Source organism: Pinus tabuliformis, chromosome 7 (assembly GCF_031772625.1).
Source record: "Pinus tabuliformis cultivar Carrire ecotype Pingquan chromosome 7, CPIR1, whole genome shotgun sequence".
Classification (NCBI taxonomy): Eukaryota; Viridiplantae; Streptophyta; class Pinopsida; order Pinales; family Pinaceae; genus Pinus; species Pinus tabuliformis.
Genome location: NC_142293.1, coordinates 1,995,614,528 through 1,995,638,170, shown reverse-complemented (window position 1 = coordinate 1,995,638,170; position 23,643 = coordinate 1,995,614,528). Strand labels below are relative to the sequence as shown.

The following is a 23,643-nucleotide window of genomic DNA, read 5'->3' as shown; positions in this document are numbered from 1 at the left end:
TTCTTTATGGAGGGGCCAGTCCAGAGTTATACTTGCAAAAACAGCTCTAAGGGATCTTCTTCAAAGTAACTTGTATCTTTTTCCAGTATGTATAGACCAGTGCTACTCATCGGATTCATCAATTGCAGATGGGTACTTTACTGTCCTGGCAGAGGTGTACATGCAGCTGGAACTTTCAAAATGTGAAACACAGAGGTTGTTAAGCCTTATACTTTACAAAGTAGTTGATCCCTCAAGACAAATAAGAGATGATGCATTGCAAATGTTTGAGACCCTGTCTATTAGAGAGTGGGCAGAAGAAGTTGAAAGCGCAGGTCGATATCGGGCAGCAGTTGTTGGCAGTCTTCCAGATTTTTATCAACAGTTCCAATATCAACTCTCTGCAAAGCTAGCAAAGGGGTATAAAAATTGCGAGGGATCTTGGATCTAAAGAAGGATCATGTCATGCTTGCTGGAGCACTTGCTAGTCATATTGAATTTGGAACGCAGATTGAAATCATTAGCGGTGCTAATGCAAGTTCTGCACAGCCTCGTTTTTATTTCTTACTTTGCATCTAGTATTTATCCGATTTCCTAAAAGAAAATAAAGTGTTTCCTAGTGATCAAACTCCAATACAAGAGGGTGGAAAGTCAAGTTTCTGCATTGAGGATTGAACGACAGCAACGTGCACACATGGCACGCATCAGAGCAGGGTAATGAACACATGGCAGCATACATCCTAATACATCTAGCAGATCACACTCTTTTCTATATGAGAAATTAGGCTTTCAATAAAACTTGTTTTGTTGTGATTCTAATTGTCTTCACCGTCCAAATGTCATCGACGAAGACAATCCCAATTGAAATCCAGTAAGAATCATTTTGAATGGATGGAATTTGCATATATCAGATGTTAACATTGCACAGTCCAGTTGTAGTAGGAGCGTTCAAGGCCGCTCAATCCATTTCATGCGTATCACTCCCACTCTACAGTTGATGGAGGTTTTGAGGATATGTCATAAACTATTCTATTTACTCCACGAACACTGTTGCAAATCTACGCAGAAACCTCTGCAAGGAACTTAGGATCAAACTGATACCAATCTGCGGTCATTCCATCCTCGCAATGTTGCGACAATCCAACTGGAATTGAAAATAGACTTCACGGAAGAGATCAAGAAACTAGGGCTCAACCGAGACTCTAGAGCGTTCACGGGCTTGAATCACTGTTTTGTGCATCAGTTGAAATTCTTTCCGGCACTTCGTTTGGAAGTTTTCTTCACTGCATTCGATTTCTTTGTTCGTTGTGATCGCAGCAGAAGAGGAATGGGGGAAGCGGAAACTGGTGATCCATCAAAGTTACATCGAGAAAGCGGAGAAGCGGAAGAAGGGGAAATTGTGGAGTCAGTAGAGGCTATTGAAAGGCCTATAGAACCTGCAAATACACACCCACTTGAGCATTCATGGACCTTCTGGTTTGATAATCCAAATGGGAAGTCTAAACGGGCCACCTGGGGTAGTTCCTTGCGACCTGTTTACACCTTCAATACAGTCGAGGACTTCTGGTGTGTTTTTAACAATATAATTCAGCCGAGTAAGTTGATGGCTGGTTCAGATTTTCATTGCTTCAAAGATGGAATTGAGCCAAAATGGGAAGACCCTAAATGTGCAAATGGAGGGAAGTGGACTGTTACCACCTTGAAAGGAAAGCCTGTTGTCGGTACTTTCTGGCTGCACACTTGGTCAATGTGCGTGCTCGACAAGATAAGATTGCCATGTGGACCAAGAATGCTGCAAATAAAGCTGCACAGATGAACATTGGAAATGCAAGGGTTTTCTCTGAAATACTCTGTTTACTGAAATACAGGGATTGGATATACATTCGAAATTGAAGGCCTTTTACCTCTTCCTGGGCGATTATTCTTACATGCAATGGGCACTAAACCCTGAACTGGAGAAAGACTTAATACCTAGGCTGTTGTGAGCTATATTTATATGGATCTCTTACTCCTAATGAGTTTTTACACACTTAGGTTGGATCTGCAGATAAATATAATATCAGTGATTTGAAGGATGCCATGTTGGTAATCAAAGACCTTTTATCTGTTGCATTATTTTATGCAACTAAATCCAGCTTCACAACTTCTACTGCCTTGTCTATAACATGCTTCAGCAGGTCCTTTCCTGAAGTTTATAGCAAAGATGGTACAAATGTACACATCAAACATCTAAAGACTTTTGATGAAGGACTCTTGAAAATGGACAGAGACACACATGCTATGGATTAGTTTTTCATGGAGCAGGCCTAGAGGTAGATGAGTATGTCCAGAGGTTTTATAAGGTTGCTTATGTGGATGGTATTGAAGTTGGTATTGAAGCATGATTATTTGGCTTTGAGCTTCTCAAAAGTCGAATTGTTGTCTTGTTTGTGGCTGAAATATACAGAGTTTTCTTAATATGTTTTAGAGTACATTATTGGTATCTTGATCATGGCATTAGCTGTACAGTGGTGACTTCAGTGTTGTTAGGAGCAGCTGTTATTCGTCATTTATCTGTTGTAAGTTTATCAACTGCAAGGAGAAGATAGCAAGAATGTAGAGAAGTGATGAAACTGTGTATGATGAAATTACACAGCAGTTTCGTAGCGCGCTACGAAACTGCTGTAGCTGCATGTTTCAGTTGAGCCAATCAATTATGATTGACAAATCAGCGAATCTTCCTGAAAGGTGTTGTCTTCACACGTGGAAAAATGGCCAGCACATCGAAGATGTGGCAGCCTGTTCTGTTTCGTGTAATCAAAGATAAAAGGCATGCTTCGTTGGATTCGAATATGGAGCAGCACATCAAAGACCGACAAACAGGGGCCTATGTTTTAGGGTAACAGAAAGATATGTCATTAAAGACAAACATGGAGCTATAAACATCCATCACAGCCACCGCCAGAAAGAGAGTAGATGTCAAAGAATGAAGTTCATTGTAATTAAAGCCATCCAAGCTACCGCTGTAGTAATCCACTTGGCAGAGGATGAATCTTAATTGTAATAAATGCTATGTCCAGCATGATGTAGAATTAGGATCTTATTTGCTTTAGGATTCCAGCGCTGTCAATTAGTGGTCAGCTGTAATTATTAGTTAGTTAAAAGTTAGTAGGTGTCATCATAGGTAATTATTGAGCTCCCCTCACGCTGGAGGAGGGAGCTCGAATCAGGTAGAGTAAGCATTCTATTTAGAGCTGAAAGATGAAAGAGAGGGGGGTTGGATACTTTGATAGAGAAGAAGTCTATTTTGGTTTATGTAAAGCATGTTTCAGGAATACAAATGACTGTTGTTTTTGCCTCAGGATTCTCAATAGATCTTATTGTTCAAATGTATGGTGGCTTGTTATTTTAGTGTTCTTTTACAGTTCTGTTATTGCATAATCACTCAGAACTCATGCCCACATGCTCTGACTTCCTGTATGTTATGGCAGACTGTGTTTTATGTTAGTTATGTTTGAGCATAGATGTAAAGAGCCCTGACTTCCATGAAAAATAGTATTTTGGTTTGCTGAGATGTGTGAGACTCCATAAGCCCAATGGGAATCAATCTGATATTTGTCCAGCCAGCTTATTTACATGTGTTTGTTAAAGAGTTAGCCATCTTTCCTTGTTAGTGATCAACATTCATAATCTGTGAGAGAGCCCTCTCAGACTAAGGAGGCTAAGCCTTAGTCCAAAGCTTGGTTTGAAACAGTTACACATAATCTAGCTGATTGGCAGCCTTCAGTGTGTGATTTTGTGATAACATTTTGGTGCGTCTGCCGGGAGTCTGAAGATTACTCATTCCCGAAATTATGAATCTGAACTTCTGAAGGTAGCAGGAGTTCAGAAGGTTTTCAAGGCTGCAAATCTACCTTGGTGACTCCATTGTTGAAGAATTCGAAATTCATAGGTTCATGGTGATTCCACTGGAGTTATGAAGGACCCAGAAGCTACCATTCTTAGTTCAAGGTATGCATGCATAGATTTTTCAGGAATTCATGGTTTCCCAAATCATTTTCCCAAGGATGCATATTTTCTAAGGAATGGTCCCAAATTTAATGGAGAAGATTTGAGTTTAGCTCTGAAGCATATCTCAGATTTCTGTCATTTTGCTGAGCTTCTTAGAGTTAAACATGAGGATGTTTGCATTATGTTATTTTATGATTCACTTCAAGGGAAATGCAAACAATGGATTGAAAGTTTTCCTATCAAATCCGTTAAGTCATTTCAAGACTTATGGCTTATGTTTTTGGAGGAGTGGATAGACAGGTCAGAGGTGGTGGCAAACTCTCCTTCAGTTGAGGGTTTCAAACAATGGAATGATGATCATATTAATGAAGAAATAGGTGAAAATTTTTCTTTGTCCTTGTCCTCGTATCTAAAGTCATTTGACTGTAAAGCAGAGGATAAGATGAGATTTTTGGATGAAGTAGCTGAGGACATTGAGAAAGAAATTGAAGGTTTAGAAGGTCAAATTCAGGCATATAATTTTTATAATCATGATCATTATTTTCAAAATCTTTCTATGACAGAACACAAGGAGAGAGTGTTGCTTCCTTTTTCTTTTACAGTTGAGGAAATGTATACTGCTGTTGAAGATCAGTTTGCACAACCTGAAAGTTACAAGAATCATCAAGATGATCATGTATTTTGGGATCCTGTAGTTGATTACATGGAAGAGTTTTACTCTCAAATTTTTCAGTTTTCCTATAAAGATCAGAGACAATTTCAGTGGCAGCGGTCATCATAATATCATATTGGCTCTGGAGTCCGATGCAGTCAAAGAAAACAAATATCAGATAAAACAGAGGATTGGCTACATTGGAAATTTCATATTGATTGAGCAGAAAGAAGTTGAAATTGTTAGGGTAGGTAGGTAGAGGTAAATGCAAAATAAGCTCAAGGTCAACTGAGCATTTTTCAGTAGAAGTAGCTTTCTTTTTCCTACAGTCATGCTGATCAAGCAAATTTCTGTTTGTCAAATAAATTTTATAAGACACTGGAACTGCAGGTTCTTAGTGCACCACAAGGGCACACTATCCCAAGTGGAGCCACTGTTATCACTGAAAATTCTGTTACCAAAAAATGCTCAGATTAGCTTAAGGACAAAGTGTTTTCGCAGCGCATGAATCCTTTTAGCAGTTTCGCAGCGCTACCTGTTTAGGTGATTTCGTAGCGTGCTACGAAATTGGGGATTTGTTCAAACAATAAATCAGGTCATCACTCTGGATCATTTGTGAGGTATTTTCCAATTTACTTTCACCTGATGATAAGGTTCTTGCCCGAATGGTGCTTACTACTATTGATACTGCAGTGTTTAGAGCCATACAAGAGCCTTTTGGTCCATCACATTCAGTTGTTCAGTTGCAGCCCATTAAGATTAATCTTCAAGAGGAATCATGTTTAAGAATTACTTCTTTTGTGGCTGATGGCATTGTGGTAAATCCTGGTGAGGCTTTACCTGATACTTCGGTGAACGCCCTCTACTTCAGTCTCAAGGAGATTGACCTTACAATTCCGGTAGATGCAGCAAAGCTAGAACGAGACATTTGCAAAATTGTTGATAACTGTTCACAGGCGCAAGACTTCATGTTGAAAGATTGATTTTTATACAGTCACCATATTTTTCATTTGAACTTCTCAATCTTGGAAAAAGATCCAGCTTGTTTTTTCTTTATGGAGGGGCCAGTCCAGAGTTATACTTGCAAAAACAGCTCTAATGGATCTTCTTCAAAGTAACTTGTATCTTTTTCCAGTATGTATAGACCAGTGCTACTCATCGGATTCATCAATTGCAGATGGGTACTTTACTGTCCTGACAGAGGTGTACATGCAGCAAGAACTTTCAAAATGTGAAACACAGAGGTTGCTAAGCCTTATACTTTACAAAGTAGTTGATCCCTCAAGACAAATAAGAGATGATGCATTGCAAATGTTTGAGACCCTGTCTATTAGAGAGTGGGCAGAAGAAGTTGAAAGCGCAGGTCGATATCGGGCAGCAGTTGTTGGCAGTCTTCTAGATTCTTATCAACAGTTCCAATATCAACTCTCTGCAAAGCTAGCAAAGGGGTATAAAAGTTGCGAGGGATCTTGGATCTAAAGAAGGATCATGTCATGATTGCTGGAGCACTTGCTAGTCATATTGACTTTGGAACGCAGATTGAAATCATTAGCGGTGCTAATGCAAGTTCTGCACAGCCTCGTTTTTATTTCTTACTTTGCATCTAGTATTTATCCGATTTCATAAAAGAAAATAAAGGGTTTCCTAGTGATCAAACTCCAATACAAGAGGGTGGAAAGTCAAGTTTCTCCATTGAGGATTGAACGACAGCAACGTGCACACATGGCACGCATCAGAGCAGGGTAATGAACACATGGCAGCATACATCCTAATACATCTAGCAGATCACACTCTTTTCTATATGAGAAATTAGGCTTTCAATAAAACTTGTTTTGTTGTGATTCTAATTGTCTTCACCGTCCAAATGTCATCGACGAAGACAATCCCAATTGAAATCCAGTAAGAATCATTTTGAATGGATGGAATTTGCATATATGAGATGTTAACATTGCACAGTCCTGTTGTAGTAGGAGCGTTCAAGGCCGCTCAATCCATTTCATGCGTATCACTCCCACTCTACAGTTGATGGAGGTTTTGAGGTTATGTCATAAACTATTCTATTTACTCCACGAACACTGTTGCAAATCTACGCAGAAACCTCTGCAAGGAACTTAGGATCAAACTGATACCAATCTGCGGTCATTCCATCCTCGCAATGTTGCGACAATCCAACTGGAATTGAAAATAGACTTCACGGAAGAGATCAAGAAACTAGGGCTCAACCGAGACTCTAGAGCGTTCACGGGCTTGAATCACTGTTTTGTGCATCAGTTGAAATTCTTTCTGGCACTTCGTTTGGAAGTTTTCTTCACTGCATTCGATTTCTTTGTTCGTTGTGATCGCAGCAGAAGAGGAATGGGGGAAGTGGAAACTGGTGATTCATCAAAGTTACATCGAGAAAGCGAAGAAGCGAAAGAAGGGGAAATTGTGGAGTCAGTAGAGGCTATTGAAAGGCCTATAGAACCTGCAAATACACACCCACTCGAGCATTCATGGACCTTCTGGTTTGATAATCCAAATGGGAAGTCTAAACGGGCCACCTGGGGTAGTTCCTTGCGACCTGTTTACACCTTCAATACAGTCGAGGACTTCTGGTGTGTTTTTAACAATATAATTCAGCCGAGTAAGTTGATGGCTGGTTCAGATTTTCATTGCTTCAAAGCTGGAATTGAGCCAAAATGGGAAGACCCTAAATGTGCAAATGGAGGGAAGTGGACTGTTACCACCTTGAAAGGAAAGCCTGTTGTCGGTACTTTCTGGCTGCACACTTGGTCAATGTGCGTGCTCGACAAGATAAGATTGCCATGTGGACCAAGAATGCTGCAAATAAAGCTGCACAGATGAACATTGGAAATGCAAGGGTTTTCTCTGAAATACTCTGTTTACTGAAATACAGGGATTGGATATACATTCGAAATTGAAGGCCTTTTACCTCTTCCTGGGCGATTATTCTTACATGCAATGGGCACTAAACCCTGAACTGGAGAAAGACTTAATACCTAGGCTGTTGTGAGCTATATTTATATGGATCTCTTACTCCTAATGAGTTTTTACACACTTAGGTTGGCTCTGCAGATAAATATAATATCAGTGATTTGAAGGATGCCATGTTGGTAATCAAAGACCTTTTATCTGTTGCATTATTTTATGCAACTAAATCCAGCTTCACAGCTTCTACTACCTTGTCTATAACATGCTTCAGCAGGTCCTTTCCTGAAGTTTATAGCAAAGATGGTACAAATGTACACATCAAACATCTAAAGACTTTTGATGAAGAACTCTTGAAAATGGACAGAGACACACATGCTATGGATTAGTTTTTCATGGAGCAGGCCTAGAGGTAGATGAGTATGTCCGGAGGTTTTATAAGGTTGCTTATGTGGATGGTATTGAAGTTGGTATTGAAGCATGATTATTTGGCTTTGAGCTTCTCAAAAGTCGAATTGCTGTCTTGTTTGTGGCTGAAATATACAGAGTTTTCTTAATATGCTTTAGAGTACATTATTGGTATCTTGATCATGGCATTAGCTGTACAGTGGTGACTTCAGTGTTGTTAGGAGCAGCTGTTATTCGTCATTTATCTGTTGTAAGTTCATCAACTGCAAGGAGAAGATAGCAAGAATGCAGAGAAGTGATGAAACTGTGTATGATGAAATTACACAGCAGTTTCGTAGCGTGCTACGAAACTGCTGTAGCTGCATGTTTCAGTTGAGCCAATCAATTATGATTGACAAATCAACGAATCTTCCTGAAAGGTGTTGTCTTCACACGTGGAAAAATGGCCAGCACATCGAAGACGTGGCAGCCTGTTCTGTTTTGTGTAATCAAAGATAAAAGGCATGCTTCGTTGGATTCGAATATGGAGCAGCACATCAAAGACCGAAAAACAGGGGCCTATGTTTTAGGGTAACAGAAAGATATGTCATTAAAGACAAACATGGAGCTATAAACATCCATCACAGCCACCGCCAGAAAGGGAGTAGATGTCAAAGAATGAAGTTCATTGTAATTAAAGCCATCCAAGCTACCGCTGTAGTAATCCACTTGGCAGAGGATGAATCTTAATTATAATAAATGTTATGTCCAGCATGATGTAGAATTAGGATCTTATTTGCTTTAGGATTCCAGCGCTGTCAATTAGTGGTCAGCTGTAATTATTAGTTAGTTAAAAGTTAGTAGGTGTCATCATAGGTAATTATTGAGCTCCCCTCACGCTGGAGGAGGGAGCTCGAATCAGGTAGAATAAGCATTCTATATAGAGCTGAAAGATGAAAGAGAGGGGGGTTGGATACTTTGATAGAGAAGAAGTCTATTTTGGTTTATGTAAAGCATGTTTCAGGAATACAAATGACTGTTGTTTTTGCCTCAGGATTCTCAATAGATCTTATTGTTCAAATGTATGGTGGCTTGTTATTTTAGTGTTCTTTTACAGTTCTGTTATTGCATAATCACTCAGAACTCATGCCCACATGCTCTGACTTCCTGTATGTTATGGCAGACTGTGTTTTATGTTAGTTATGTTTGAGCATAGATGTAAAGAGCCCTGACTTCCATGAAAAATAGTATTTTGGTTTGCTGAGATGTGTGAGACTCCATAAGCCCAATGGGAATCAATCTGATATTTGTCCAGCCAGCTTATTTACATGTGTTTGTTAAAGAGTTAGCCATCTTTCCTTGTTAGTGATCAACATTCATAATCTGTGAGAGAGCCCTCTCAGACTAAGGAGGCTAAGCCTTAGTCCAAAGCTTGGTTTGAAACAGTTACACATAATCTAGCTGATTGGCAGCCTTCAGTGTGTGATTTTGTAATAACAGTACCCATAACATTGAGATGAAAAACCGTTCAAATGAACGTAATGGTAGTTCAAGGACCCCTGGATTATAATCTACTCCTTGGACGAGACTATATTTATTGCATGGGAGGATTGTCTCCTCACTCTTTAGAGTAATGTGTTTTCCGCACGAAGGAAGAGTGGTCAAGCTCGTAGACCAGCTTTCATTTCCCGGATCACACAGAGAAAATAGTCATATACCATCCCTGAATGGTCTTTTCACGAAAGAAATGTATCAACCTCCAGTCCATCCACCTGATGAGCGCAAGTGATTCGGGGTACATGACCGAAACCCAGGGGGCATGCACCCTGGCCTGCTTCGGCAGGAAAACTTCGGGTATAGGGTAGGTTTCCGCGAGAAAATATGACTAGTCTGTACTCCCGTCCGTGATTGGAAGAGGGGGTTATTCTGGAATAAGGTTCTCTTGTCAAATTTATGTGGGTTGGCAAGCATTGCCACTCACCTTTGTTTATTTCGATAAACATCGCCGAAGAAGTGTTTTGTTTACGTCGTAAATAGAACAATCTTTGGTAACCTGTAAGAGGTAGACCTCTCCCAGTAAAACAAATGTTTTAACGAAAGGAAGAAGGGGTAACCTTGAAACTCTGTTTTATACCTGGGGGCATGCAAACCTTTTGGCATGCAAGCGAAGAGCAACTATTTATTTTTCAAATTTGTAGGTCCTCTAACCCTTTAAACTCGTAGGATTGGTCGTTTCCTAACTTACATAAAGAAAGGATGTGGGGAAAAATTCTAAAAGTTGTCGGTTTTATATATGAGACATTCTTATCACACGACTAGATTAATCGAGCAGTTTTAGCGCGGGCATTCAACCTTGCCCGATGCGGACAAGCGACTACGTGACTCTCCCCTTGGTCGAGCGACTACGTGGCTCTCCCCTTGGTCGAGCAGAACCTACTCGCTTCTCAATTGCTGCTTTCCCGTTTAGATATTACTTACGCTAACAAGAAAGAAGACCTAGGGATGGGAAAACCGATAGGACACAGGAGAACCTACCTGCTCTTTCTCAATTGCTGCTTTCCATGCTCGTTAAAAAATAAACATAAGCAATGAGCACATGTTCCCCCAGAGTTTAATCTCATTAAAAAATGAACCAATTTCCGGTAAATAACCATCGTGAATGTAATACTTCAGCCTTTAAAGCGTTGGTCGTGTTTGCACCGTCACCTCCACTTTTACATTGGCCGATCATTCACCTCCATTTGATTGTTTACCCATTTTGAGGAACAGCTGGGAAGAGTGATCTCACTAGCCATCCTTGTAACACTGCCGTGATTGGAAAATTCCAAACCTTACCTGGAATCAGTTGCTACCCATTTTATCACTCGTTCCTCAAAAGACGAGTTTCCTTTAAGCTCTTTTCAATTGACTCGTAAAATATGAAAAGATTGCCGAGCCATTGGCCTCTCCAGCTCGTTAAAGGGATCAGAAGTGCTATCCCTCCTCTAAATTTTAATCTTTTCAGACCTGAGGGATTATTACACAAAAAGATCGAGCGCTTGTTTTGTTCGGCTCGTTAAAAGTATCGAAAATTCGTCCCTTCTGTATTGTTTTATAATTTTTGGGACTTAAGGGATTAGATGACGAAAAAGGAATTTTGGAGTTTCCTTTAAGTTCCTTTTCAGACTCTCTAAAATTGAAAAGGACCGAGTTGTCTTTGTCGTTAAACTCGTTAAAATTTTAATAGCGACAAACTTGTCTATAGACGAGAACGAGTTTCACTATCGCTAGACTCGTTAAAACATAGCGATGGGTTTGCCCGAAGGGAAAATTATAGAACAAGCATATGTTATCCTCCTCAAGCTTGATAAAAATAAAGAGGTACTGGTCAGCAATGACTGGGGAAAAATTGGGAAGAAAACTTGAAGAAACTTTGTTGGTAGCAAGTCGCTCTTGAACATGACACTTTCACTCCGCATCCAAGTCGGGTTGGGTTGTTTCATTCACCCGTCACATCACCATGGTCCCATCATACCATCCACATTCGGGGTTAATGTTACCAATCCATCACGTCAGTGTCGCTGATATGTTCAAGAGAAATCATTCAGAGAATTCACCTGTGTCTCACCCACTACAATGCATTTATACTCCATTCTTTCATGACCGCCACCCTGAACCTTATATCACTAGATCATTTTCACCTCCATTAAAATCATTTGCTCCGTTTCGTATCATTGATGTGGGATTCATTAAGGCCCTCCTGTGACAGATCACTTCTTGTCGACATCAGCTCATTATCCAAGAAGTTGATCTAGGAACACCCCATTCAGTACTTTGAAGCTTGCATGCCTCAATGGCAAGTTTCTCACTTCCGGCGACAGGTTTACATCAATGACCTTCGACCGAAAGATTTTGCGTGGTGTTCGACGCCAAGTCCTATTTCACACCACGTGAATTGTATTGCAGTACCTTGAGGGTCATTATCATTATCGGTGATTCCTCTCGCGCTTGTTAACAACTTATATCATTGGCTGGTAATCAAGCGATGTCTTTCCATGTTCAACTCCAGAACATCTCTCACATGGATAGACTTGTACTTCGAGTGAAGATCGAACGAGATTGAAGACCCCGGATCTAGTTTCATCCATCTGGGCTGCGATATATATTCAGGGAAATAAAGACATCAAATGTACATCATTGCTGCACAGATAATCATCCAATCAAAGGGATGATGGCTCTATCAGAATCATCAGTCTACACTCAGACGATTGTCTGTCTTATGTACATGAAAATGAATTTATAAAGCTGAGCATGGGAATGCTCGCCTCAGCTAGATCATGAAAATATTATGAAGAGAATGTATTGTATTGTATCTTATTACAGGTCTCCTCCCAGCTTGAAAGAACTTTAGATCCTCATAATAAAGCATTTCACCCGACATCAGAAGATTAACAACCTCATGCTTTATGGGGCAACTGTTATAGACATTTTTGGGCACTGCAACCCCAAGCATGGAATGTCCATAAACCAAGGGCTCCTAAGTCCCTAAAAGTGTTGTTCTAACTCCTAAAGGAACAAGGTCAACTGATTACAACTTCTCCCAGAAGTTCTCCATGAAAAACTGCTTAGAATTGGTCAAAACAGGATCATTTCAGCTGCTCCACAGGCCAAGTGCATTGCATCTCACCTAAGTACACTATGTGGGTGCGTTGCATTTGAAAAATCCCTTCTATGGGGTGCGATGGGCGAGAAATGACAAATGGCAGTGTCATTCCGCGAGGTGGAGAGGCAATGGAAGCTTCCAGAAACTTCTCCTGTGACACTTGCCTCTCTGAATTCGACCAAGGATGAGTAAGAGATCATCAATCTCCAAGTGGAAGCAAGAACTATCAGAGGGAAGACACTAATCAAATCACAAGCTGACTCATCTCCCTTACAGATATCTATATATGGATCCCTCATCCCAGAGATCTAGAGCCTGGAATTTTGCATATTGTAAGGAATTGCTGTTGGTTTCTTGAGACAAACATCAGATTGTTGGGTGATCTAAGCTTTGTATGAGGTGAAGAGGGGCTTCCTTGCTGAGAGGTTGATGCTAGGTCAGAACAACTGGTTGTAACTCCTCTTGGCTTTTTTCTTGTTTATCAATAAAAGCTATTCAAGTTTTCCTCAATACTTTTGTGTCATTCATGTTTGCTGCATTTGTATGGTCAATTTACATCTGATCCTAGATTGTTTATGATTATAGATCCATGTCTTTATATAGTGCTATGCTACTGTGATCTTACAGGTACTCTGTGAAGCTGGGTGTGCAAGAGGACAACTAGCGAAAGACTATTAAGGAAGAGAGGAATCAAACCAGGAGATTAGCGCAAGACAGAGGTTGGTCTTCTTTGTTCCTCTCAATCTATACTTTATAAAGGAAAAACGAAAGTAGCTTTACTCTGTTTGTTTCTGAGGTAGCTATCACACCTTAGTGGGATAAGCAGTTCTGAGTAGATCCAGATTTCTAATGTAGTTTGACTAGTGAATGGTCGAATTCTAAAACATTACTTCGATCCAGATTTTTAATGTAGTTTGACTCTAACATGTACATATTATATCCTTAATAATGTCACAGTTTGGATTGGATAGTAACTTGCTGCAGTTGAAGCCCGAAGAGAAGGCCCTTCGCAAGTGTGCTGTCATATATACAATAAAGCAACCAGCAAAAAGAGATTTCAGAGCATAGTCTAAGTTATTAAGAAGGCCATCTGACCTGCTGTTCTTGACTTTCCACCAGGAAAAGCCATCCCCAAGTGGAGCCACTGTTATACTCCTATAACAATAGGTGGCATATTTCATGATTGACTTGATGAGCTTTGTAATATGTTCATTCCTTTTCGTGTTGCAAAGGTTTTCCATATTATCCAAAATTTCAAAAAATGTAAAAAATGTAAAGAGGGCATACCCTAAAAGAAAAATCAAAGGGTAAAGAGAATAAAATGGCTAAAAAAGTGAAAGAAATGAACCCCAAACAAAAATAGACCAGGAAAGTGTGCAAGTACAAAATGCCACTACTTTTTCATTTTCTGTAATAAGCATTGTGTGCAGCTTGTTAATTTATGCCACAATTGATGAATGGCCAAATAGCTTAATCTTTGCTAATTCATATTTAAATTTCTTGTTTTAGAGATAGAGAATAAAATCTGACCAAACTGTTTAATCTTGGCAGATAAGTAGATAGGTAGAGAAGAAAAAGAGTTCATCAGTTTAATCTGAGCCCTTGAATGTAATAAGTGCAGACTTAGGTAGGCTTTCTATGAAAAGAAAAAGAAGATTGATAAGGGTTTGCCAGTCTAAGTGCACCGAAATAAAGAAGAAAAAATGCTAGGCCAAAGTAGGCAGGGTAGGTAGATGGTGTTGCAAAATGATACTTGTGATAGATTATGTCTCTAAATGTGTTAATCTTTATCTCTATCACAAGTGCCCGGAAAACATTATACTTGATGCAGCTCAAGCAAGACGAGGTTAAATAACTAACTCCCCTTCATACTTTTCCCTAATCATTCACTAATTTCCCCTAAGTATTCAGGTCTGTGAAAAGACTAAGTGATTAATATCACTCATAAAACCACTCATTCCATTTCATAAAGATTGCCTAAGTGAATTCCTATTTTACTTAGGAAAATGGCAAATGTTCTCATTTAAATCCTTTTTCCTCTTCAAAGCCTAAGTTTAAATGTAAGTTTAGCTTAGCTCTTTCGTTTTGAAGTCATATTAATTTTAACTCTTATTATATAAATCCCGCCTTACTACCCATCCTGTATTATATAGATATATTAAAAACCCCAATATAATACATTTCCCGCCTCCGGTCGATTACGAGCATAATCATACATTTAAACAGGGATTAATAAACTAATCTGCAGTTTATTAATAACCTCCCCGCTGCATGACAAAGGAATTAATTAACCATTCGGGTTAATTAATAACCAAGCCCCGACCAATAAAATCGGCCCCGAATTGATTAAAACATTATTTATTTGTTTCGGGCCCACAAATTAACTCCCCGCCATCTCCGACACCCATCAGTCATCCGATCTCCACCTTCACATCCAACGGCCAAAAACGATATCGAGACCCCCCTTTTGACCACGTGATAACTTGCGATCGCCCGATAGTTTTCCGCCATACCTCTGCCATGCGTCACCCATTCAGCATGCTCGCTCACCCTCTACCCAAAACCACCCAGCCCCAGAAGCGATGCGATCAAACCGCTTACTGCCTTGCGCTGACGTCAGGTCTGGTCCGCTGACGTCATCTGCTGACATCATGCGCCTCCGCTGATGTCATGCGCCTCCGCTGACATCATTCGTCCTCCGCTGACATCATCCGCCTGATAAACGCCAAAAACTCTCGCCAATCGTTGTTTTGCTGAATAAAATGAATAAAACGCCATTTTTGTTGCTATTCGCTGTGTCTAGTATTTCCAGGCAGAAATAACGACCGAGGCCAGCAGTCCAGTTTCAAACCGGCGCCCGACTAGAAGAGCTACACCACGAGCTCCGAGTTGCCATTTCAACCTATCAGTGTACTGTTTCCTTCTTCAACGCAGAAGGCCTGAATTTCGGTTTGAAAATACAAAGAAACTAAAGAAAACCCCTTGTAACCCTGAAAGGTTGCACCCCTCAACGTTCCTCACGGAAAATATGTTGGAAATATTGTTAAAATTTCACCCCTGGGTAAAATTTAAATGTTGAGTTATTTATCAGACAGAGTTATCTACCAGACAGAGATGAACAGGGTAAATAGTCAAAGTGTATTAGATCAGTTTCAAAGAGTATCAGAGTGGTTAAAGAGTATCAGTAAAGATAGGGCAACCAGCACAGAGTAACTGAAGAAGTGAGCTACAAGCCGAATCCTAGGGCCTGCCTCCAGCACATTCACCAAAAACAAGACCAGCACAAAATCAGTTCATCTTTTCCCTATTTTCAAGGCTAGCTATTTCTATTTCTTGTAAGCTATTATTAGTCATCCTAGATATTATCTCACTGAGATATTTGTTGTATAATTTTCTGCATAAATACCCCCTCAATTGGAGTATTGTGGGTGGATTCCTAGACTTTGCTGTAATATTGAATTTTTGGAATAAAGAGCTATTGGAATCAACTGTTGCATGGCTTACTGGATGAAGAATTGAAGCAGAGGACTTGTCACAGACTTCTTGAATCAACCACTGGATCAATAAGTCCTCTATATATTTGTGTTTTAAAGTTTTCTTAGTTTATTATATCATCTGTGTTTCACAATCTGAATGATAAAGAAAAGATTTAATTTTAGAATATGCTGGATTGCACTCTATTTCAAGTCATTATTGTTCTCTGTGTTTTCTTCAGAATTAGGATAAACAGTGAAATCTTAATTGCTCCTATTTCCTAATTCTTTCATGTTGATTATTTGCTAAAGAATATTTAACTGCCCTTTTCAGTAATCATCCAAATTCCCTCTTTAAATAGGTTGAAGGATTCTCAACTGCCCTTCACCCCATTTGAGCCCATTCCATCTGTTTCAAGTTTTTATTTGTTCCCTGTTTGACTACCTTGCTCTGTGAAACCATCCTCTGTTAAGAAACCAAATCCAAAAAGCCATCTTCTTTGACTCCATTAGCCTAATGGACTGAACTACTCTATTTTACCTCTCTGCTCTATTGAATCTCACCACCCAAACTCAAACAAAACCCTTGAACTTCATAACTAGTCTAATACCTTTAAAAAACAAAGCTGAATCATAAAGAGAGAGCCCTCTCTGGATACAGATTGGCTAGATTCTGTATCTAAAAGATTGGTCTGTAGTTACCTCGGCCTCCTTTCCCTTTCTTACAACTTTTGGGAAAACCTGAGTGATAACACATAGTACTCGGAATTTTTCCTCCGCAACTTGGGATATTTCTTCATCCACTTATGAGTTAGTATCTATTCATGGAATATGCCTTGGTCGAACAAGGAATAACATCGCAAAATATAATGTAGTTATTGAGTTATTATCTAACACGATTTTGTTTGGTATTCGTTAGTTGACCATTAGGTTAGATTCTCAACTCATAGTATTACATTTAAATGGTGTTTATTCAGTAATAAGTTTTGCAATGTTAAGAATGTTTTTGCGGGTTCGTCTCTTGGAGAGAGAGTTTGATTACATCAAATATAAACACATTCCAAGACATTTAAATAGATTAATTGTTGCAATGGCTAATTATGTGTTAAATCGAAATTTGTAACATTTGTAAGAAAGCAAAAACAATATTCATCCACATATTGTACAAAATAAACTGAGATAATAAGTAGTAGTTTTCATTAGTTAAAATGTATGTAAAAAGTGTGCCTTTACAAAATGTCATCCAAGACATGAGGCCCCGTGGCCTTTATTATCCGAACATGCTGATACATCAAAAAAACAAAATCTAGCCTGTTACTGGGAAATCTAGTGTCTATTCAGAGCTGCTAGTCCCACTAAGACAAGTAGCTATCTTAGAAACAAACATATTAAAGTCACTTGTTTTTTCCTTTATGAGAGAGAGATGAGAAAAAAGCAGAGAGTACCAACCTCAGTCTTCCGCTTGGCTCCTTGCTTGTTTCCTTTCTCCTTTGACAAAATCTCGCCACTGCTTCCTTACTTGTCCAGCTTCAAAGAGCACCTGTAGATTCACAGCAGCATAATACCATCAAAGCATAGAGATCTTTCACTGTAAACAATATAGGATCAGATATATATTGACCATACAAATGCATATAACAAACAAAGTATCCAGAGATACACAAGAATATGGCGGAAAACTCAAATAGCTTTATTAGTAAAAGTCATAGAAGAGAGGATTACAACCACTTGGTCTGACCCAGTGCCATCCTCCTAGCTTGAAAGCCCTCTTCACCTCACACAAATCATGATCACCCAACAATGTCTTCAAAGAGAAACCAACAACACCTCTTTGCAAATTACCAAATTCCAACCCCTGGATCTCTTGGATGAGGGATCCATTTATAAATATTTGCAGGGGGGTGGGATTTTGATTAGTGTCATCTCATTGATAGTTCTTAGTTCCACATGGAGATTTTAGATCTCTTACTCATCCCTAGGTGAACTCAGAGAGGCAAGTGTGAAATGAGCAGCTTCTAGAAGATCCTCTGGGTTTCCACCTAGCAAACTGCTTGTGCCATTTGTCTGCTCTCGCTCATCTCACCCTATAGAAGGGCTTTCCAATATGCATCACACTTTTTGCATGTGGTAGGTGAGATGCATCGCACCTTTAGCACTGGGTAGTCTGTATGGTTTTGCTTTGACCAGTTCTGAGAAATTTTTCATGGAAAACTTCTAGGAGATGATGTAATCAGCTAACCTTGCTCCTTTAGGGTATGAAGCAACACTTTTAGGGACTTAGAAGCCCTTGGTTTATGGACATATGTGATTGGGGTTGCAGTGCCCAAATATTTCTATAACAGTTGCCCCCTAAAGCATGAGGTCGTAAATCTTTTGATGTCAGGAGAAATGATTTATAATGAGGATCCGATGTTTTTCGCACTGGAAGGTGACCTGTAATGAGATACAATACAATACATTATCTTCATATATTTTCATGATCTAGCTGAGGTGGGCATTCCCATACTCAGCTTGGTAAATTTATTTTCATGTACATAGGACAGACAACTGTCTGTGTGCAGACTGATGATTCTGGTAGAGCCATCATCCCTTAGTTTGGATGATTATCTGTGCAGCAATGATGTACATTTGATGTCTTTATTTTTTTTGATTATATCGCAGCCTGGATGGATAAAACTAGATCCAGGGTCTTCAAAACTCGTTCAATCTTCGCCCGAAGTACAAGTCGATCCATGTGAAAAGATGTTCTGATGTCGAACATGGAAAGACATCTCTTGATTACCAGTCAATGATGTAAACTGTTAACAGGCGCGAGAGGAATCACCGATGACGATGATGACCCTCAAGGTACTGTAGTACAATTCACGTGGTGTGAATACATGAGTTGATGTTGAACACCACGCAAAGTATTTCGGTCGAAGGCCATTAGTGTAAACCTGTCGCCGGAAGTGAGAAACTTGCCGTTGAGGCATGCAAGCTTCAAAGTACTGGAAGAGTTGTCCCTAGGTAGGCTTCTTAGATAATGAGCTGATGTCGACAAGAAGTGACCCGTCGTAGGAGGGAATTAATGGATCCCACATCTACGACACGGAACGGAGCAAATGATTTTGTAGAGGTGAAAACGATCTGATGATACAAGGTTTAGGGTGGCGGTCCTGAAAGTATGAAGCGTGAAGGTATTGTAGCGGATGAGATGCAAGCTGGTTAGGTGAATTCTCTGAGTGACTTCTCTTGAACATATCGGCGACACTGAAATGGATTGATAGTGTTAACCCCAAAAGTGGATGGTACGGTGGACCAATGGTGATATGACCGGTGAATGGAATAACCCAACCCGACTCAATCATGGTGATGGAGTGAAAGTGTCATGTTCAAGAGCGACCTGCTACCAATAAAGTTCTTTAAGTTTTCTTCCAAATTTTCCCCAGTCATTTCTAACCAGTACCTCTTTATTTTTGTCAAGCTTGAGGAGGATAACATATGCTTGTTCTATAATTTTCCCTTCGGGCAAACCCATTGCTATGTTTTAACAAGCCTAGCAACAATGAAACTCGCTATTGTCTGAATGGACAAGTTTGTCGCTATTGTTTTAAATTTAACGACAAGGATAACTCGGTCCTTTTCAATTTTAGAGAGTCTGAAAGAGACTGAAAGAAGACTCCAATATTCATTTTTCATAATTTAATCCCTTAAGTCTGAAAAAGTATAAAACAATGCGAAAGGGATGACCTTTCAGTAGTTTTAACGAGCCGAACAAGACAAACGCTCGATCTTTTTATGTAATAATCCCTCAGGTCCAAAAAGATTAAAATATATAGGAGGGATAGAACTTCCAATCACTTTAACGAGCTGGAGAGGCCAATCGCTTGGCATTCTTTTCATATTTTACGAGTCAGATGAAAAGAGCTTAAAGGAGACTTGTTTTTTGAGGACGAGTGATGTTTGCAGATAGCAGTTGGTTCCAGGTAAGGTTTGGAACTTTCCAATCATGGTAGTGTAAAAAGGTGGCTAATAGGATCACTCGTTGCAGTTGTTCCTCAAAAGGGGTAAAAAATCAAATGGAGGTGAATGATCGACAAAACTAGAGTGGAGGTGATGGTAAGAACATGACCAAGGCTCAAAAGCTGATGAAAATGCATTCACAATGGTTATTTACCGGAGGTGGGTTCATTTTTTAATGAGCTTAAACTCTGGTGGAACATATGCCCATTGCTAGGTTTAATTTTTAACGAGCTTGGACTTCGCGTAAAACTGCTCGTGCCAATCGTATAATAAGGATGTCTCATCGATAATTTCATTTTTTAGGGAGCTTGCACCATTCGAAATTATGCTCTGACTCCTTTTATTATGCAAGCTAGGAATGACCAATCCTACGAGTTTAAAGGGTTAAGAACCTACAAACTAAGAAAATAAATGGCTGTTTTTCACTTTCACGCAAAAAGTTTGCATGCCCTCAGGTATAGTGAAGTAGAGTTTCCCAAGTTACCCCTCGATTTGCAAAGTAAACACTTGTTCCATCGGGAGAGGTCTACCTTTCCAGGTTACCCTTCAATTTGCAGATAAAACATTTGTTCTATCAGGAAAGGCCTACCTTCTCAGATTATCTTTCAATTTGTAGACAAAACATTTGTTTTATCAGGAAAGGCCTACCTTTTAACAGAGGTATTTTATTTCGGTCTAGTCCCATTTACCTAAATGGACAGGTGTGTCAGACCAGTCATATATCCTCTGCAGAAACCTACCCTATACCTGAAGCTTTCCTGTCGAAGCAGGCCAGGGTGCATGCCCCCTGGGTTTCAGTTTTTACCACCGAATCACTCGCGCTCATCAGGTGGATAGACTGGATATTGATGAGACATTCCTTGTGCAAAAAGACCTGTTAGGGATGGCATTTGATTATTAGCTACGTGTGAACAGGGGAATGAAAGCTGATCTACGAGCTGGACCTCCCTGCCTTCATGCGGAAAACATATTACTCAAAAGAGTGAGGAGACGACGACTCCCATGCTATAAATGTAGTCACGCCCAAGGAGTAGATTATAATCTAAAGGTCCTTGAAATACTATTACGTTGAGATAAACGGTTTTCCTTCTCAAAGTTATAGGCAAATTTGGAAGGTTCCCTAACGGCCGACTGGTTCCTTTATTGAAGCTTGTCAGATATCGCATCTCACGCAAAAGCAATGGCGAACCAAGCGCTTTCCAAGCAGTGGAGGAAAGGATACTCACAAAAGCCCCTTCATCTATGATGGTACCAACCATGACCATTTTGTAAGTTTGCACTATGATTCAAAATGGTACATTAGATGGTAAACGAGGTCTGCCTAGTAGATTCCAATCGAAGGAAATGACTAGGTTGCTTGGAGGTGGGACCGAATAAACAGCCGGATACAACTCTGACGAATTTCCTTCCTACGGTAAAGGAATGGGCAGATTGCCCCCATGCTCATCGGAATCTGTGTTTATGAAAAGAATTTGAATGGTGTCCTTCTCATTCTCTTCAGTGACTGTATCATCTGAAGGTAAACCTTCTGAAGTCAAGATGGGATCGAATGCCATCTCGACCTGTTGACTTTGGTCCGATGTGGACTCAAAGGGTTCATATTCAATGATAGGTGCTTCGACCGACTCCAATGGTGGGTCAGTCAGATTTTCAACTAGTAATGGATTCGGCAAGAGTTTCTTGTACCCAGGAGGGAGTCGCTGCGGTGATATAGGACGATTATCCAAGACTCTTTTAGCTTCGTCCAGGAAGGGACAATGGTGGAGGGCATGATCCCCTTCACACAGTTTGCAGGGAAATTTAGATTTGCCTTTTTATCTAGTGACTTCGCTTTCACTAGTTGACGGTGCACTTTCAACATGATCGACAGAGGTTAATGGCACCGGATTGTGCTAGCGGGGAGACCAGTCCCTTAGGATCCGTGGGATACAAGGACAATCTCGGTGATAGTGGTCTCCTTTGCAGATGACTCATGGAGATTTAGGTTTGGACGGTGTAGTGTGTGGATTTTCGTTAGACGATGTTCGGTTGCCCCTTTTCGCCGTTGGCTCCTTCTTCTTCTTCTCCTTCCCTTTCTTCTTCTTATCAGTTACTTGGTTTTGAGTTTTACTATCTTTACCAAGAGAAGAGGAAGAAGGAGAGGGAGAGACAAACAAAGTAGAATGTTGGGGGGAAACTTTGGTATCATCTAATTGCTGATTCGATTGTTCACGAATTACGGTGTTTTGAACGACAGAGGTCGAGAAAAGCCATACCGGCAGGTCAATTGTCAGTCCTCGAAGGGACAATGTGGCCATATGAGGTGCACCAACATCTCCCCAAGAGGAGAAAGGACTAGGACATCCCTCAAGGGGAAATCCTTGGTTGGTAGACTCGATTTTCTCAATCTAAGACCAACGAGGGAACAATGATGTTATTCCAATTAAAATAAATTTTAGACGCTTTGACACAACTTGCTTTTTCACTTTTTAAGAGTCGAGAAAAAGCTAAAGATGACTCTCGTCGCCTTCGATTTTTAATGAGCCTTAAGTGACAAGTGCTCAGATGGACCTTTTCCTTTAAGGAGTTTGAAAAGGAACAAAAGGGACTGCTCTGGAAATCTAGACAGAGGGATTACCAAACCAATCACAAAACTGCATAATACTTTTTACGGTACGACAGTCAATCTTCCCGAATGCTGTGTTCAGTGCATTGCGATCGATAGGGCGGCAGACACGGCTTCCTAAGGATAAAGGATATAGCCTATTGTGGTCTCCCAATATATACTCGATGGTATGTGGGAGCACAAGTCCATACTGGCACTTGTCATCTCAAAGAGGAGGAATCACCCAACCTACGATGAAAACAATAGTTACCAAGCTTTACGACGCTGGGATATGTCTCTAGCTTAGACTTCTAGATGTTGTGCGTTAGGTTCAAAAGCGTTTTTATGTTCATTAAATTTATTTTACAGTTGATCTTTCTTAAGAAGTTTTCCTTTAAGGTTCACCGTGTGATGTAGATATACAATTCCTAAAATGCAATCTAAGATGATAAACAGTCGTTTAATCTTCTTTTTGCAATGAAAATCCTAGCTACTAAGGAAAGAGAAATGAAATCCTTTCAACATAGAGCAGAGAGCACACACTAGATGCACTGTCCTAAATCAAAATCAACAAGTAGTCTAAATGCAAATGCACGTGCATGTATTTGTTTTCCGCTTTCTTAATGTGTGAATGACAAAAAGAATGCTAAGTACAAATCTGAATTATTTCTCATTTCAAAGTGACAATACTAACGATTTTCTTTTCAAAAAACAATAGGAAGACAAGATGACACTTTGCGATTTTGAATTGAAAACTGCTTTCGACACTTGAAATACTTATAAATTCAGATCAAATACAAGAGTAACAGTGTAATCGACTATCAAACAAAGAATTATTCTTTTCTTTGACTGAAAACAACACTTGCGACACTTCCAAATCAAAAGATGACAATTCGATTAAGCTACTTCTTTGTAAAAGAGAACCATAAATGGAACACAATACATAAAAACATTCACAATTCTTTGTACAATAGAGGTTGGATGATGCAAAGAAGGGGGTTTCAAT

General features: G+C 39.8%; 2 pseudogenes; both read left to right on the top strand.

The window, feature by feature from the left end:
• The first annotated feature begins 1,306 nt into the window (after positions 1-1,306).
• On the top strand, positions 1,307-1,872 carry LOC149256468 (eukaryotic translation initiation factor 4E-1 pseudogene; annotated as a pseudogene).
• A 5,104-nt stretch (positions 1,873-6,976) lies between these two features.
• Positions 6,977-7,542, top strand: LOC149256467 (eukaryotic translation initiation factor 4E-1 pseudogene; annotated as a pseudogene).
• The last annotated feature ends 16,101 nt before the right edge of the window (positions 7,543-23,643 follow it).